The 17,619-nt window shown below is 41.9% G+C and overlaps 1 long non-coding RNA gene across 1 annotated transcript; it reads left to right on the top strand.

The window, feature by feature from the left end:
• Nucleotides 1-15,526: 15,526 nt before the first annotated feature.
• LOC131218312 (uncharacterized) lies at nucleotides 15,527-17,198 on the top strand. Its single transcript, XR_009157626.1, has 2 exons — nucleotides 15,527-15,917; nucleotides 16,548-17,198. It is a non-coding gene; the product is annotated as an uncharacterized LOC131218312 (long non-coding RNA).
• Nucleotides 17,199-17,619: the final 421 nt, after the last annotated feature.

Raw genomic sequence — 17,619 nt, 5'->3', positions numbered from 1 at the left:
TCTACATTTAGTAAGAACTAACCTCATAGGTAGAATAGTTGTTTGGTGCGAGATGATTGTCTACTCGATACTCAATAGAAGCCAATCTTGTAAGCAAAGCGGTCAACTTCAAAATAATGCCATGACAATTTGGTCAATGCGACATGTTAATTACACTACAAAAAAGAGGGGTTTTAGCGACGAAACCTTTTTTCGTCGCTAAAAATCACTTTTAGCGATGAAATTGTAAATTTGTAGCTAAAAGTCATTTTTAGTGATGAAAATTTTCGTCACTAAAGGCTGTAAATAGTTTTTGAAAATTACTTTTAGCTACCACAATTTTCGTAGCTAAAAGATGTGGATTAGACTTTTAGCTACGAAAGGTTCCGTCGCTAAAGTCTTTAATAACGAAAATTTTTGTCGTTAAAGGCTGTAAACAGTTTTTTAAACAAAATCGAAAGGTTTACTTTTAGCTACGGAAATTTTCGTAGCTAAAAAATGTGGATGAGACTTTTAGCGACGAAACTTTTCGTTGCTAAAGGCTGTAAAAAAATTTTGAAAAATATCGAAAATTTTACTTTTAGTTGCGAAAATTTTCGTAACTAAAAAACATAGATGAGACTTATAGCGAAGAAAATTTTCATCACTAAAGGCTGGAAAAAAATTTTGAGAAAAATCAAAATTTTCATGAGACCTATAGTGACGAAAATTTTCATCGCTAAAGGCTGTAAACAGTTTTTGAAAAAAATCGAAAGGTAATATATATATATATACATAGTTTTCATATCATGAGTGGAAATAAAAATTTTATACATAATTAAAAGGTAATATTTAAATGATTTGTAATATCACATAAAAAAGAATATTGAGAAGTTTAGAAATATTAACAATGTTTGAGAAAAATTTTGAGAACAAAATGATGCTTGTGAAGAAAAAAATTGGCAATTTGAAATTTTTGAGAAAAATTTAAAATATGAGAAAAATTTTGAGATTTTGAAAAAACAAATTCAAAATTTGTATTTTAAATATTTTTTGAAATATTTTTTAATAAAAATGATATTTTGTTAAAAGAGAAAAAAATATACATTTTGAAAAAAAAAAGTTATTTTTAAAAGGAAATTGAAAATTATCTGTGAAAAATAAAATTACTAAATTATTAAGCACATCGACTAATTGAACCTTTAATTGTTTTTAGACAATATAATCAGTTCAGATTGAAGAGTAAATAACTTCAGAGGTTTAAATCAAATTTCACTGAAATTGTTGATCAATCTTGTATGCTCAATATCTTTCTCATATGTAGCCTGATTGAGGCGAGTAACTAGTCAAATTGAGAATACTGATTAGTAAAATAGAGTGAATGGACCAAACATGTAAAATGGGCCAAATATTCTGGTCAAAATTATGACCCAACTTATTGAACTCGTGAGAACCTAAGAATTGATGTTAGTAAGTTTTGTGGGCCCCATCATGATGTGTGTCGAACATCAACACCGTAGATTTGATGTGTCCCATTTAGGTTATGAGATATCTCAAAACTCATATGTATACGAAACTCAAGTGGGTCAACCATCTAAAACTATGTGAAGACATCCTAAAAATATAAAAGCACTTGGTGGGGCCCACATGAGTTTTGGATGCGGTTGAAACTTGGTCTGACCCCTCATCCAAGTGGGACACACATAATGAGTGGGTTGGATATGTGAATCACATTTAGGCAGGCCCAATATATGATTATGAATGTTTTAAGGAAACCCTTCTCTATTACACTTAGGTGAGTTACTCATTACCCTTACTAGAGTAAACTTTGTGGGGTCCACTGTTATTTATTTATTTTATTCACTCCATTCATCCATGTTAATGGATAATTTGAGCTCTAAAGAACAAAAAGGAAGCATATCCAAAGCTTAAGTGGACCACACCACAGGAAATAGTGTGATTGAACCTCTACCATTTAAAATTTCTTGGAGGCCATAAAAGTTTTGGATCAAGCTGATGTTTGTGTTTTCTATTCATTCATATATTTTTAATATTATGAATAACATTTAACCGTTTTTGGACAATCTAATCAATTCAAATTGAAGAGTAAATAACTTCAGATGTTTAAATCAAATTTCACTGAAATTGTTGATCAATCTTGGTATACCCAATATCTTTTCTCATATGTAACTTGATTGAAGCGAGTAACTAGTCAACTTGAGGGTATTGATCAGTAAAATAGAGTGAATGGACCAGACATGTAAAATGGGCCAAATATTCTGGTCAAAATTGTGACCCAACTTACTGACCTTGTGAGAACCTAAGAATTGATGTTAGTAAGTTTTGTGGGGCCCATCATGATGTGTGTCGAACATCAACACCGTGGATTTGATGTGTCCCCTTTAGGTTATGAGATATCTCAAAAATCATCTGTATACGAAACTCAAGTAGGCCATACCATCTAAAACTAAGTGAAGACATCCTAAAAAATTTAAAAGCACTTGGTGGGGCCCACATGAGTTTTAGATGCGGCTAAAAATTGGTCTGACCCCTCATCCAAGTGGGGCACACATAATGAGTGGGTTGGATATGTGAATCACATTTAGGCAGACCCAATATATGATTATGAATGTTTTAAGGAAACCACTCTTCATTATATTATATGGTGTGGCCCACCCAAGTCATGGATTGACTTTATTTTTAAGCTCTTGGCCCACCTAAGCATGGATTGACTTTCTCCATACCGTTCAATGCTTTTCTCGGATCATTTTAAGATATTAACCAAAAAAGGGGTGAGTCCAAAGCTTAAATGGACTACAAAGTAGGGACTGAATGTCTACCATTAAAAATAACATTCATAGAAGTTTTGGATTAAGCTGATGTTTGTGTTTTCTCTTCATTTATATCTTTTTGATATTATGAACATGTTGGATATCAAATAAACATTATTGTAGGCCCAAGGAAGGTATCAATGGTGGAAATCATTATTCCACACTATTTCATGAGGCATGGTACACTTGAGTTTTGGATTTACCGAAAATTTGAGATCAACCCACACCGTTCATCCATTTTTCGAGATAATTTTAGAGAATTGTAAGACCCGTATCCAAGCCCGTACTGTCCCGTAGGCTTCCGCGGTCCTTCCAGTAGAATTTCGGCGACCCGCGATCTTTTATCGGCAGTTGCGCGCGACCCCGAGTTGTATCCCGTATTCCTGAGTCGACTCAAACCCTAGCGACCGCGTCGTCGCCGCGGTTCCGATGCCACGTCTCGCGCGTCGAGGCGATACTCTGGCCAGGAGATGTGGGCCAGCGTTCGGTGCGAGGAAAACGCCGCGCGTTGAAAATTCCAAGAGATCCATCACATCAAAAGTCAAGTACACTCCCATCACTCACACCCATCCCCAAGTACAACCACCCTCCCCAAAAGTCAACATTTTCTTACAACAAAGTACCTACTTAACATCACTCACCATCCCTCTCTCCCATTACTTCTCTCCCATCACTTCTCTCCCATCATCTCTCTCTCTCATCTCTCTCTCTCTCTCATTTCTCCTAAGCTCCATGGGAGCAACTCATGTCTATGGCTTCCATGGGAGAGAGTAGTGTGGCCTACCTTTCTACTACCCGATCCCAACATCCTAAGCCTATCTCAACCATTGAAATTGTCCATTTGGGACTCTATCATGCATTGGCAGAAGAAGGAAGGAGAGATCTCGAGGTGGGTGTTTTTATTTGTTGATTTTGTGATTTGAGGGCCCATATATGTGGGACCCATCTTGATGTATGCATGTATAGGGAGGGCCCATAGTGGCGGGGTCCCTCCCCTCTCACGATTGTCTCTCTCTCTCTCTCTCTCTCTCTCTCTCTCTCTCTCTTTCTCTCTTTTTTCCCTCTCCCTCTTGATGTGCGGTCCACCCGATGCTTGTGACATATCCACACTATCTATTACCGTGGAGCCCACCGTGATATGTGTGTTACATCCAAACCATCCAGCGGTGGGACCCCAACTGGCTGACTGACGTTAGTAGGTTTTGTGGGTCCCATGTGATACATGTGTTATATCTAAACCGTCCGGATGGTGGGACCCACCGTGATGTGTATTGTGGCCCCCACTATGATATACAGGTTTTATCTCTACCATCCATACCGTCTAGCCATTGGAGGTCCAGCAGCAGCCGCCGCGACTGTATGAAGGGAAAACATATCTTTCAGTGTGTTATTTTTTTATTTTTTTATAATAATAATGATATATTAGTATAATATAATATTGTGGTGGCCCCACGTGGGACCTACCTATTGTGATAAAGGAGTGGCTGTAGTACCTTACAGATAGCTTTAAAGCTGCTGTATTGATCGACAACACGTTATGTGGGTCTAATCATAAGGTGTGTGTTATTTCCCAATCGTTCGTCCATTTGTTGACGGTGGGACCCACCCTGTACGTGTGGGGTCCCCACCACCCAGCTGGGACGTGGACCCCACCTTGGATGTATGTATGTTGTAACCGTACCATCCAGTGATGGACAGTGCTGTGCAGGGCCGTCCGTGATGTATGTATCTTATCCACATCGTCCAGCGTCTCTGGACGGTGAGGACCCACCTTCTGTATGTGCTATATGCACACCAACTGTCCATCTTCTGGGTGTGGGTCCCACTGCATGACGTCAGCAAAATATGTGGACGTGGCCGACATGATGTCTGTATTTCGTCCCACACCGTCCATTCATTGCACCTACGCCGACCGTCTGACAGGCCACGTCATGATATATGCATTTCTTCCATGCTGCACAGCAGCACGTGTGGCACATTGGATGTGGGGCCCACTTTGAAGACATGTGCATTCAACACATGGACCCCACCTTGACGCACCCGTCCTAAATCTAAACCGTCCGTCCAGCGTCCAAAAGGTCTGGACGGGACGCGGATTTCCTGTAAAAGCTTCCTGCCGGAAGTTAATGCGCAATGATGCTGGGTGGGGCCCATAAGATGTTTTTGAGAAATCCATCCCGTTCATCTGGTTTTGGAGCTCATTTTGGAAAGTACTATAAAAAATTAGGTGTATCATTCTATATTTAAGTGGTCCACACGATAAGAAACAGTTGGAATTCAGTGAGCACCGTTAAAGCATTCTTAAGGCCATAAAACTTTGGTATCATTCTATTATTTTTTATGTTTTCACTTCATCCCATCGGGAATGACCTTATAAACGGTTTAGATAGCTTATAAAAATCAAGATGGAGCTCAAGAGAGTTTCAACGGTATGAATTTCTTCCCCCAATTTTCCCTATCATGTGACCCACTTGAGTTTTTTTTATCAACCTCATTTTTGGTTCCACGTCCTCAAATGAGGTCGTAAAAGGGATGGGCGGAATGGATTTCTCACATGCATTGCCGTAGGCTCCATTCAGCATCCTTGCGCAGGAACTTCCTGCGGAAGGCTTTCGTAGGAAATCCGCGTCCGTCTGGACGCTGGACCTTTTTCAAACAATGAAATAAAATATTATATAATATTATATCATGTGATATACATATAGTATAATATAATATTATTATTTTATAATATAGGGAGGGTGGCCCACCACGTGGGACCCACCTCATGTATTATATAATATAATATTATTATATTATAATAGGAGGGTGGCCCACCACGTGGGATCCACCGTGATTTATATGTTTCACCGTCCAGAGGTTTTTTAGACGGTGAAATCACCGTAATGTAAGTGTTTTATTGGTGCCGCCCACCCTGCACGTGTGCTGCATTCATGCAGCATGGGACCCACCTTGATGAATGTATCCTTCATTCCCACCGTCCAGTTGATTTGGGACGGTGGGATGACACGTGATGTATGTGTTTTTCCTAGTCGTCCATCAATGGATGTGCTGGAGCCCTCCAACCACAAGTGATGTGCGTCCATGATCGTCCATCCATTTTGCTGGTGGGTCCCACACGTGCGGACCCACCTCCCATGTGGGGGACGCGGATTTCCTGCGAAAGCCTTTCGCAGGAAGTTCCTGCGCAAGGATTCTGGATGGGGCCCACTGTAATGTTTGTTAGAAATCCAACCCGTCCATCCGTTTTTTGAACTCATTTTAGGACATGAGACCGAAAATTATTAGGATCCAAAACTCACGTGGGCCATAATAGATGAAACAGTGGGGAAAGGAATTTCTACCGTTGAAACCTTCCCAGGATCCACCTTGATGTTTATATTCCATCCAAACCCTTTATAAGGTCATTTTCACTGAGATGAAGTGAAAAAACCAAGAAATTAAACCGATACAAAACTTTTGTGGCCATATAAATGTTTCAACGGTGGTCACTAAATCCCCACTGTTTCCTCTCGTGTGGCCCACTTGAGTGTTTGATCCTCCTCATTTTTGGTGCCATTTCCTAAAATGAACTCGAAAAATGGATGGACGGAGTGGCTTTCTCACAAACATACTAGTGGACCCCACAGAGAATCTTGCGCAGGAACTTCCTGCGAAAGCCATCCGCGTCCCCATGTGGGACCTCTTCCATAATGTATGTGTCATCTGCACCACCCATGAGGATGGTGCTGTGCTGACCCCTGTGTGATGTATGTATTAAAATCCACACCGTCCCTGGTTGGAACGGTGGATCCCCACCATGACATATGTATCTCTTTCATGCCACCCATCTGTTTTGCTGTGGGGCCCACCCCGCACGTGTTGCACATGCGGGTGTGGGGCTCACCTTGCCGTACGTGTTCTATATTCAAACCGTCTGTGGGAGATGATCCAAACCGTCCGTCATTTGGATAGTATTAGACCAGCAACTCCACACCAGCAGTTGATGTATTGGCGCCAGTGTTGTGGGTTTTATTCACACCGTCCGTATATGTGCACCCCACCGTGATGTATGTGCTTGGGTCCCCACTGTCCAGATGGTCGGATGGTGGGCCATGCCGTGATATATATGCTGTAATCCACACCATCCAGATGTCCATCCAGTTGATGTGGCCCACCATGATCTAGACGGTGGGCCCTACCATGAGATATGTGTCGTTCATCCATGTCGTTCATTTAGTAGACCCATTTGGAAGGTGTAGGCCCGCCTGCTGACCATGTAAGGCCCACCTGTTGTGTAATCGCAAGGCCCACCATGTTGTATGTATTCCATTTATGCCATCCACGAGACATGGACTCCACATGATGTATGTTGTATCCACACCGTCCATGGGACGTGTGACTCACTTGATGTATGTGTTTCATATCCACGTTGTCCACTTGATATATAAATGAGGCCCATGTGCAGGGCCCACCTGTTATGTACTTGGGGCCCAGGTGCAGGGCTTGCCTGCTATGTATATTAGGCCCACATGCAGGGCCCACCTGTTGTGTATTTGTGGCTCAAGTATGAGGCCCATTGTGTTGTGTAGTAAGCCCATTGATGCGGCCGACTTGTCGCATTTAAGGCCCATGGGTTGCGGCCCATTATGATGTACTGAGGCCTATGGGTCGTGACCTATTGAGATGTGTTTTTGGCCTATTAGTGCGGCCCATTGATGCAACCCACTTGATGTGTATGAGGCCCATTGGTGTAGGGCCCACCTATTATGTATATTAGGCCCATGTGTAGGGCCCACCTATTGTGTATTTAAAGCCCATGGGTGAGGCCTAATGTGATGTATTCGAGGCCCATGGGCGAGGCCCAATGTGATGTATCTGAGGCCCATTGGGATGTATTCGAGGTCCATGTGATGCGGCCCATAATGATGTATATGTGTCCCTTGTATAAGGCCCAATGTGATGTATATTAGGCCTTTGTGTAAGGCCATGGGCCCACTATATGTTTAACCCTATGTGGGCCACTCCTTGGGAGCAATGTTGGTTGAATGTCCACATTAATGGGCAATGATGGTTAGATGTCCACATTGTGACCTTCCCTTAGGTCTTGTTAGGCCCATTTCGATTCCGATTGTCATGACTGATTGCCGATTCCGATTGACGTGACCGATTTGCCGATTCTGATCATCGATCGATTCTGATTATCATGACCAATTGCCGATTCTGATTGACGTGACTGATTTGTCGATTCTGATCATTGATCGATTCCGATTGTCATGACCGATTGCCGATTCCGATTGACGTGACCGATTTGCTGATTCTGGTCATCGATCGATCCCGATTATCATGACCGGTTGTCGATTCCAATTGATGTGACCGATTTGCCGATTTCGATTATCGATTAATTCCGATAATCGAAGCCAATTCTAATTTGTCGAGGCTGATTGTATAGGCCGATTCTGGTTGTCGAGATCGAGTGTCGAGGCGCCGATTCCGATTGTTGAGGCTGATTTCGTTTGTCGATGTCGATTTTGATTGCCGAGGCCAATTGTTGAGGCCTATATGATGAGGCCCATTGTGATGCATTTGAGGGTCAGGCAATGGAGCCCATTGTGATGTATGTTAAGCCTATGTGGAAGGCCCATTATGATGTGTATTAAGCTCTTGAGTGAGGCCCATGGTGTTGTATATCAGGCCCTCTGTGAGGCCATGGGTCCACTATATGTGAGGCTCTATGTGGACCACTCCTTGGGGGGTAATGTTGGTTAAATGTCCACATTATCGAGGCCGATTGTCGATGCCGATTGTCGGTGCCAGTTATTGATACCGATTATGAGTATGTGACAGCATGGCATCACGATACATGCCCATACGCATCATCTGCATGTTTGTTATGAGATGTGGTTGACCATTGCATATGTCATTAGGCATGTTGTTATGAGACTCCTTGATAGGCGGAGATTGTCTCATATGAGTACACGGTATGCGCAGGATTGATGCATGACTGGATTGTATGACTCATGCATCTTGCATTGTGTATTGTGATTATTGTACGCCCTAGCAACATCAGGGTCGTAGCCTCCACAGGTACTTCGTGGATGGCCAGATGGGATACTGAAAATCTGTTCTACATGGGGTGCTATAGATATCCCTGGGTGAAAGTCCCTAAACCCTCTTAGTTCCAGAGGTTGCTCTAACGTCTAGACCGAGTGGATGCATGAGCGCATGAGGGCCGCGTACCGTTAGGCTGCGTCTCCCACTATGTCATGGTCGGTTGAAAGGGGGTACGGCCTTACCCGCCCGAGAGGAGGGGGCAATGCTAGGCTGAGTCTGACCAGCTCGAGGAATGAGTTTGCTATCGACGAGCCAGACCCGATATTGGCAGGCGGATAGTGAGGTCTCTTCCACTCACCTTGTTGCGTGCGATGGGGCGGCAATCTGGTTTGGAGTGTAATAGACCTTGGTGATTTCCCAGAGAGGAACCATACAGATATGTGGACTTATTAAGTAGGAGTTGCATAATCATGCATTTGTTTCATTCATTATCCACTCGGGCTGGTGGTGCGCAACTAATTGTTGTGTACCTTCGCATGACTAGGATTTCGGTTGGGCGCGCGACTAACCTGAGATCAGGAGTTTACCACATTGAGTCTGACTATCCAAATTTAGGTATGGGACTGGTTTGGATAGAAGTCCCTTGTGGTGGACTCCGTAGCTTTCGATACTACGTGCTATCATCCCGACTTCACACTCCAGCTTGGTCATTTCATTCGCATCGCATATTGCATTACATCCTCAGCACATAATATTTGGCTTACTATCTCTGCATTGCATAGCTGATCTACATTGCTTCCTCAACATCTGTTATTGTCTTGTTATGTTTTGCATCGCATAGCCTAGAAGGCTGATGGTATTTATGGGCCTATCAGCATGTCTTCTCATTACTCTGATATCGTATGATTCATTATCTTGTTAGTATTTCTGCTTATTCCGATATTGTGCAATTTATGGATTACCAGTAATTCCGGTATTATATGATGATAACATTGTATTGAATACTTGGCATTTACCTTGTGCACACACTTACACCACCCTTTAAGCTTTCTATAAGCTTATGCACGATAGATGCGTGCAGGTGATGTTAGGTTGCAGCAGTGTTGAGCTTCGAGCGTGTAGCGATCTTCTGGAGCTTGATTTTTGATTTATGTATTTCTCTTTCAGCATTGTACTCAAATGATTATATTAGTGGATATATGATGATGATGATGATGTTGCCTCTATGATTTGGGTATACTTGTGGTTATGCTTATTACGTAGTAAATGTACACTGAAAAAAATAAAAAAAAAGATCCTCCTTGTAGGATCCCAGGATCGAAATCTGGCGTATAGACGTTGGGAACCGAGAATGGGGTACTACGGAGGCTATCGACAATCGGGGTTCTTGTAAGTCCGATCTCCGGGTTTGGGGCGTGACAAGAATTATCCAAAAAATGAATCATATCCAAAGATTAAATGAACCACACCACAAATAAGGGGAGCAGATTGACTACTCCCCCTGACACCATCCAATGGCTGGTGGTTGGTGCTTTGTGAGCCTTACCATGTTGTATGTGTTTAATCCATGTCGTCTATCTATTTTTAAAGATCATCTTATGGTATGAGACCGAAAATGAGTTATATCCAAATCTTAAGTAGACCACATTCTAGGAAACAGTGTTAAATGAGCGTCAACCATTAAAAAATACTTTGGGGTCATAAAAGTTTTGGATCAAACTGATTTTTATTTTTCCCCTTCATTTGGCCCTGTATGACTTAATCAACCTATTGGATGTCAAATAAATAGTACAGTGGGCCTTAGGAGGATTTTAATGATGGATATATAATAATTTTATAATTTATTATATATATATATATATATATATATATATATATATATATATATATATGTATATATATATATATATATATATATATATATATATATATATATATATATATATGGGAAAAGGTTCCATCTGATCAAGCTCATGGGAACTTCTCGTGCGGTCAAGCTGTGTGGGCCCCACCGTGATGGGTGTCAAACATCTACCCAATCAATCAAATGCACCATTCCATGGTGGGCCTGGGGCTTAAAAATCAAGTCAATTAGTGAATTTTTTGGGCCACACCACATACATAAATTGAGAGGTGTCACGCCCCAAACACGGAAACCGGGCTCACAAAATCCCCGATCGCCGAATTTGGCGCCGACAGCCTCCGTAGTACCCCATTCTCGGCTCCCGGCACCCATACACCAAGTTCCAATCCTGGGATGCTACAAGGAAGATTTCAAATCATCAATTTATTTGTAATGAGCATAACCCACGAACAATAACCGCAAGAACACCATCACAAAATCCACTATGATAAAAAAACTTTTGGATACAGTGCGTGTGAAAGGAAAATACAATATGACGAAAGCAACAAAACTTTAGAAACTCGTCTGCACGCTCCTGCTGCTATATGCTACGACTGCGTCCTGGCGTCACCTGCACGCATCAATCGGGCATAAGCTTATAGAAAGCTTAGAGGGTGGTGTAAGTGTATGCGCAATATAAGCATGCTCAGAATACAAGGTCAGAGTAATGTGGAATCATGATGATGAGTACATGAATACAATCAGCTGTACCAAGGCTATGCGATGCAAGATATGAATGCTATCGGCCATAACACGGCCATGCGATGCGAGATGCAACTCAAGCATGCCAATCCTCATCATATATCAGTACAGTTCTCATTCTGAAAAATCACCGAGGTTCAATACACTCTAAATGGCACTGTCGCTCTCTTAGCCGCACAGTCCAAGTGAGCGTAAGAAACCTCACTATCCGCCTGGCAAATAGTCTGCCAATACCTATCCGGCATGTCAATAGTGGACCCATTCACGAGCTGGTCAAACTCAGCCTAGTATTGCCCCTACCCTTGGGCGAGTAAGGCCATACCCCTTTCCAACCGACCATGACACAGTGGGAGATGCGGCCTCCTGGTATTCAGCCCTTGTGCGCTCATATATCCACTCGGTCTCGACGTTGGAGTCATCCTCTGGTACCATCGGGTTTAGAAAATTTCACCCAGGGGCGTCTATGACACCCGTATGCTAGAACCAAACATTTTCGGTATCAAATCCAGCCACCCACGATGTGTCTGTGAAGGCTATGACCCTGATGTCACTAGGGCATACAATAAGCACAATCACACGAATGCAAGTTCATGAATTATACCATCAGACATACAACAATCCTGCACGTACAACACGCTCATGTAGGGCAACTCTGCCTATCAGGGAGTCCATAAACCATCTACCCGAAGGCATGTGCAATGATCAATCAATCCTCACATAGGCATACATATGATGCGTATGATCATAAATCATGAATCTATACTAAGCATGTTATGTGGTGATGTGTTCTGATCAAAATGAATATGGGCCTAGACGGACTATATGCTATAGGTATGGGCCTATTAATGGGCCCTAGGGAGAGAGTGACAATGCGGACATTTAACCAACATCATCCTTACAATGTGGACATCAAACCATCATTGCTCCCAAGGTGTAGCCTGCTATAAAATCAACACACATACCATGGTGGAATCATACTACAATGGGCCTTATGTATGTCCTATAGGGCCTTAACCCATGGGCCTCCAGTATATTAAATGGGCCTCATACATGGGTCTCGTATATATATATATATATATATATATATATATATATATATATATCAAGGTGGCCCTTAATGACGGGCCACAAATGCATCAATATGGGCCTAGTCACATGGGCCTTGCAAACATCACAATGAGCCTTAAATTATCTCCAAAATGGTTAGACGGTTTGGATGAAACACATGCATCATGATGGAGCCCACACTAATGGAGGGTGTGGATTACAATACATACACAAGTGGGTTCTAACTAGGACTCACTATAATGTTTATTTTCCACCCAACCTAGGGCCCAACATAATGTTTATTTTTCACCTAGCCTAGGGCCCAACATAATGTTTATTTGCCATCCAAACTGTTCATAAGGTCACTTGGACCTTGGGCCCACTGTAATACTTATTTGCAATCCAATCTATTCATAAGGTCACGTGGACCAAGGTAGGGCCCACTGTGATGTTCATGCCATCCAAACTATTCATATAGTCACATGGGGTAGGGGGCCCATGGTGATGTTATCTGTCATCCAACAGTTCATAAGGTCGCTTGGACCAAGGTAGGGCCCACGTTGATTTTTATTTATTTTTTATTTTTTATTTTTACCAGCCAACCTGTTGATAGGGCCACGTGGACAGGGGGTCTACCCTGATGTGGTTCACAAATCCAGCCCACCCATTATGTGTGTCCCACTTGGCTGAGGGTTCAGACCAAGTTTCAGCCGCATCCAAATTTCAGGTAGGCCCCACCAAGTGTTTTTATATGTTTAGGCATGTCTTTACATGATTTTAAATGGTGTGGCCCACCTGAGTTCCATATACAGCTGATTTTTGGGGCAGCCTACTGGTCCGAGGGGACCCATCAAATGCATGGACTTGATGTTCGAAACGCATCACGGTGGGGCCCACAGCTGGGGCCGTGAGGCCCAGCCCGTTCGCCAGCGCCGCCCACTGACAGCGGCAGCAGCAGGTGCTGCCTTGCTCCTTTTTTTTAAAAACAGTTTTTCTGCGGTTTTTAGTAGATGGGGCCCGCATCAGTAAGATCCACTCTAGCAATTGGTCCCTGTGGCTCGATACAAACCCATAGAGTCCAATATTGGGCTGTTTTTGATATACAGGGCCATCAAGGAGTAAATCGAAGGTAGGAACACTGTTTCCTATACCATGGCCCGCCAGGAAACCAGATCAACCTCAATTTTCAGTTCAACACCTAAAATGATCTGAGGAAGAGGATGCATGCGACTAGTGGGTCCCACGTGGGTGTGGCTCACCAAAATATTATATATATATATATATATATATATATATATATATATATATATATATATATATATATATATATTAAAGTAGCTGCTGCAGTGCAGCTTTACTGCATTAAAAGGGTAGTGGTGGGTCCCACGCTGGACGGTCTACATGTGACATAAGCATTGTGGTGGGTCCCACTTGGACGTGGCCAACCTATATGTATACATATATCTACATATATATATATATATATTAATATAATATGATATATACCCTTAGTCTAGTGTGGGGATCTCCACATTCCCAAATAATGGATGGTGTGGACCACCACCTGTAATAGGATGGGCCACACCATTTGATGGACATCTATAACACACATTTGTGGGGCCCACTCCCATCATAATAGCTAGAGAGAGAGAGAGAGAGAGAGAGAGAGAGAGAGAGAGAGAGAGAGTCGTGAAGGGGGGGGACCCCGCCACTAATGGGCCTTCCCTTGTATAATGCATACATCATGTGGGTCTCACAATAAGTGGCCCTTAAAATCGAAAACAATGGTAGATCACCCACATTTAGGCCTTCTCCTTGCTCCCTTAGGCTCTTAAGCTCCTTGCCTTTAACTTTAATGGAGGTTGATGGGGTTTTGATGGTGTGAATGAGAGATGAGAGGGTGGGCCACACCTGATGTTTTTGGGAAAACTTGGGAATGCTTGGACGTGTGAGGCTTTGAGTTGCTTGGGAGATTTGAGAAATGAGAGAGAGAGAGAGAGATGATGGGAGTGATATGGATGGGTGAGGTGTGATGGGTGATGAGTTGGGTTGAAAATTTGTAAAAGTGATATGGTTATGGTTGAAAATGAGAAAAAGAGGAATGATGAGGTGGAGAGAGAGTAAACTTTTGAAAAAAGTAGGGATGGGTTGTTGTACTTGAGGTATGGTTGTACTTGACATTGATTGATTGATTGATTGATGAGATATATCGTAGAGATTCCCTCGATATTCGCAATGCGCGGCATTTCTTTGAAACAAACGCTGACCTACATCTCCTGGCTTGGGTATTGGTTTGGTGCGCGAGTCACGGCGTTGGAACTGCGGCGATGACGCGATCACTAAGATACAAGTTTCGATTCGAACCGACTTCGGTATACTAGACCTGGTTTAGGATCTCGCACAATCGTCGGATACGGTGCGAATGTTGCCAGAATTTGACCGGAAGGACCGCAGAAGCTAATGGAATGGTACGGACTAGGATACGGGTCTTACAAGAGGGGTTACCCTCCATTAAAATATTCATAATCATTTGTTGGGACCACCGAAATGTGGACAAATCTAGCCCATCCATTATGTGTGTCCCACTTGGATGAGGAGTCGGTCCAAGTTTCATATGCATCAAAATTTCAGGTAGTGATTGAATTTCCACCATTGAAAATCTCCTAGGGCCCACTATAATGGTTATTTGACATCTAACCTGTTTATTAAGTAATACAGACTTGGATGAAGGGAAAAAGTATATATCAGCTTGATCAAAAACTTTTGTAGCCCCCAAAAATTTGTTAACGGTGGGAGTTCAATAAACACTGTGTGGTCCACTTGAGATTTGGATCAATCTCATTTTTTAGTTCATACCATAAAATTATCTGGAAGAATGGGTGGACGGCATGGATGAAACACACACATCATGGTGGGGCCCATAGAGCACCGACAACTAGCCATTGGCTAGTGGCAGGGTGAGTTGCCGATCCGTTTCCCCCAATTTGCGAAAAAAGAAGAGGCAATTTTTTTTTTCTCGCACGCCCCCTTTCCCATTCTCTCCCTAAATCTCTAGCCCCCGATCATCAACAGCCCCTACAATCTTCTTCATTAGTAGTAGCCCCGACAAGCAAATCCGATCCCCAACACCCTGCAAACCCTGTCTTCCCCACGACATCAACTCCTACATCTTGCAAACCCCTGTCTTCTCCAACTGCAGCTCCGAAATTCCAAACCCGTCTTTGTCCGTGAGCTTAACAACCTCTCCACCATTTCTGACAACTGCAGTCCCCAACCGCCATTGGTGATAAAACCCATCTCTAGCCACTGCCCCAAGTTCTAGATCCACAGGCCGGACAAACGATTTCGGCTGCAGGAGCATCAAATCCGACCACAGTTATCGCTACCCCCTCAACCCCAATGCCTAGAAGCCATCCACCACCACCCTCTATGACCACAATATTGTACGTACTCTTAAGAATCTCTGATTTTTTTTTTCTATCCAACATTTCTATTTTTTTCTTTTCTTTCTTTTTCTTTTTTAGATATGGGCATCTATTTGGGATTTGGGATGAAATTGTGTTTTTTTTTTTTGTTATTTTGAATAGAATCTTTTTCTTTCTTTCTTTTCTCTTTTCTTTTTAGATTTTTTCATGAAATGAGAACAAAACAGGTCTCATTTTTTTCTTCCATAATAAATGCAGTTGTGCATGTTTAGACTTGGTTGTTTGGATCTCTGTACATCTCCACTTTTATCTGAGTTGTTCTGCACACAAGTGTATGAGACTTTGTTGGTTTCATCAGTAATCACATACCTGATTGGTCAAAAGCTTCTCAATCACCATCTGTCAGCATTGCCTGCAAATTTCATATTCTTAGAAATAAGCTAAAAGTGTCCATTTCGTTGATTGGCAATGCTTTTAAATGATGCTTGTAACCTTTTTGAAGAAATAAAGCTTCTAAAGATGTGGTTTGTGGAAATGATATGGTATCTTGAGTTTGAGATGTTCTTAGAGTGCAGATTTTCCCTGACACATTTTTTTTCTTTCTTTTGTATTGTTGATTTCTACCATTTTATCTTTCTTCACCATTAGACATGGTAGCAACAAAGCCCAATGGAGAAGGAATCTTCAAACTTACAGTGGGAGAGATGTGCAACAGGTAATAGATTTATTTTAATTTGAAATCTAGTTTCAATTTTGATTTATATGTGGATTACATTGGGTTTTTAGATTTTCAATAATTGGGATTTTGTATACAAGGTTGGTCATCTTGTGCACAATGTGTGTCAGTCATTTACTTTGTGCTTCCACAAAAATTGGACACATGCCATGATGGTTTGTGATCTGAATTTTTGGTGAGGAAATTTGGTTGACAGTCATGGTCTGCTACAACGGTTGAGGCCACATGCACACACATGTTGAAGGCGATACTTTTGTCCTTCTGTATTATATGCATGCAACTGATGCTTGATGTGGAAATCTGGCCCCTTTCAAGATTATAACTGAATGCAATTTGGGGTCCATGTTGATGTTTGGGTGGTGCTTTTACGATGACTTTTACTGGTGGTCACAAAACCGTTGGAAGTAAGTTCACAAGAGTCTGCTTGTATCTTTAATTTCAGGTTCCATTTTGTTAATGTCTACTAGTTCCATAAAATGGTGTTTGATCATTGCACACAATTGATAGCTTAGACATGGCAATTTTTGGGTGGGTCATTAGTTTACATTTATATTTGATAAAAATCATCTAAACAATGGAAAGGATCCTCTTGAGCTTATTTTTTAAATAGAAGCCTCTCCATATAAAATGGACAATCAAGATCATTTAAATAGGAGCCTCTCCATCTCCACGAAGTTCGGTGACCTTCAGTTCTCGTTTTGGTTACATTCATTTCTCTTCTGATGAAGGTTTTGTCTTTGGTATTCGAAGTGAGAATGGGCTGGTAATGGCAAGTCACATCAGAAGTTAATTTGTCTTGTTGATATCTTTTTCTTTTAATTGGCTTGTTGAACTCATGTAAATTGCCTGAAAATTTAATTGCATCTTTCTACTTTGTACTTTTTACTTTGTTTGAACTATTGCTACATTTTGGTATTTGTTTCTTGTGTTCTATGTTTCATAGTTTCTGACATTGCGGTATGGAGCAAGATGAGAGCCTTCAAT

The sequence above is a fragment of the Magnolia sinica genome, chromosome 11 (assembly GCF_029962835.1).
Source record: "Magnolia sinica isolate HGM2019 chromosome 11, MsV1, whole genome shotgun sequence".
Classification (NCBI taxonomy): domain Eukaryota; kingdom Viridiplantae; phylum Streptophyta; class Magnoliopsida; order Magnoliales; family Magnoliaceae; genus Magnolia; species Magnolia sinica.
Note: the sequence above shows the minus strand (reverse complement) of the source record. Positions and strands in the feature narration are given on the sequence as shown.